The sequence below is a fragment of the Phyllobates terribilis genome, unplaced genomic scaffold (assembly GCF_046119375.1).
Source record: "Phyllobates terribilis strain yellow unplaced genomic scaffold, ASM4611937v1 Scaffold_2__4_contigs__length_985480577, whole genome shotgun sequence".
NCBI lineage: Eukaryota > Metazoa > Chordata > Amphibia > Anura > Dendrobatidae > Phyllobates > Phyllobates terribilis.
The window spans coordinates 264,169,319-264,171,276 of NW_027362762.1; the positions used below are offsets into that span (position 1 = coordinate 264,169,319).

General features: G+C 42.4%; 1 long non-coding RNA gene across 1 annotated transcript; it reads left to right on the top strand.

Moving 5' to 3' along the window:
- The first annotated feature begins 274 nt into the window (after positions 1–274).
- Positions 275–1,561, top strand: LOC141251517 (uncharacterized). Its single transcript, XR_012313218.1, has 3 exons — positions 275–377; positions 494–708; positions 1,110–1,561. It is a non-coding gene; the product is annotated as an uncharacterized lncRNA (long non-coding RNA).
- The last annotated feature ends 397 nt before the right edge of the window (positions 1,562–1,958 follow it).

Below are 1,958 nucleotides of genomic sequence, written 5' to 3' on the forward strand. Positions count from 1 at the left end.
CAAAATTTACCAAGAACTACTGAAGGGAGTCATTTTGACTCCCTACTATATTTTGAGGTCCTTTTGTCACTAAATGTTGCTATAAAGTTTTGTGCATAATTTTTTCACTGTCTTATTTACCCTGATGTTCATATAGATGTAGTTCAATTTACATGTCAACTTTTCACATTTTCCTTGTGTTTTACCTGCTTGTATTACTGTGTAATGCTGAACGAAATAGCTTGTTTACTCTAGGCTCTTATCTTATGCTAATGAAGGGTGGTGTTTTTCTAAGTTCCTAGCAGGAGACAGTATTCTGGATAGTAACTTTACTTTCAGTTCAGCTGAAGAGACAAAGAGAACAGACGCAGACATACGAGCTCTGAAGACTCATACAGGTATGAATTGTTATGAAATAGTTTAGCTGTCTGTCAACTGATTCAGCCCACCTACTTTTGAAGGTGGCAGAACAGTTATTATTTCTTTTAGTTTTCATTTCATTTCTATTTTTCAGCAGGGAACTATATAGAATTATGGAATTTGTGAGGAATATGGAGAGAAGACGTTTGATAAAGCCTCAGGATATTCTGGCTACTTTGCAATCCATACCGGAGGATGAATCGGAATCCGAATTGCAGGAACATGTATTTGATTCTGACAGTGATGAAGATTTCATTCCTCAGAACATATCAAGTGAATCTGAAGACTCAGAAGGAACAAATCCAGAAGGTAAGTAGTTATGTGTATTTATTTGTTCTTCCACACACTGAGTTAGGGCCTGTGCACACTAGCAGAATTCTGGCTGAATAGCCATCTGGATATTCTTGCCGCAATACAGGCCGTACCTGCCCGCTCATGCCTGAAGCTCCGCTCCGAACCCCGGGCTGGAGCCGCTGTCAGGGACAGAGCAGCGCTTGCTTACGTGCGAGCACGGCTCCGTCCCAGACAGCGGCTCCAGCCCGGGGTTCGGAGCGGAGCTTCAGGTATGAAACTCCGCTCTGTACCTGAGAGGGCAGGTACGGGCCGGATTGTGGTGAGAATATCCGGTCGGATATTCCGCCGCTAATCCAGCCAGTGTGCACGGACCCTTACAAAACAAAAATTGTAAATATTCATCAACTTTTTTACAGATATTCCAAGCACATCAACTGGGGATCGGGCTCATGCAGTTATGTTGCCTCGTGACCATCCTCCTGGTCGTGGACAGAAAAAATCAACAAAACGTCCCAGAAATGAAAGAACAACAGATAACGATGGCGGCGAAGGTAATGCAACAACAAACACCAGAGAAGGCGAATCTGAAGGAATACTAGTTTCAGCGGATGGTATTCAATGGAAACCTGTTGAAATTGGAGAACACTTGCCTGGTAGGCGTGACAGCCAAAATATTCTTCGAGAAGCACCTGGCCCTACAGGATACGCCAGAAGAAATATCATTATCGATAGTCCTTTGAGCGCATGGCGTTTATTTTTTGATTCATATATATTGACACATATAAAGAACTGTACGCTTGCAGAAGCATGCAGGAACAATAATTTACAGTTTACTCTATCTGATGAGGAGCTAGATGCATTCATTGCGATATTCTATGCTCGTGGAATATCTGGCACGAACCGTCACTCGATTAGTAGTATTTGGTGTAATGACTGGGGAATACCATTTTGCAAAGCGACAATGTCTAGGGACCGCTTTGTTGAAATTATGAGGTTTCTCAGATTTGATGAGAAATCTACTCGATCGGAGAGACTGCAAATGGACAAGTTTGCTCTATTTTCTACTGTGTGGGACAGGTTTATTGAAAATTGTATTGCGTGTTACAAACCTGGCCCATACATAACGGTGGATGAGCAACTTTTCCCAAGCAAAACTAGGTGTCCATTCACGCAGTACATGCCTTCCAAACCAGATAAATATGGCCACAAATATTGGCCAGCTGTTGATAAGAGGAGCAAATATCTGGCAAATGGCTTCCCTTATC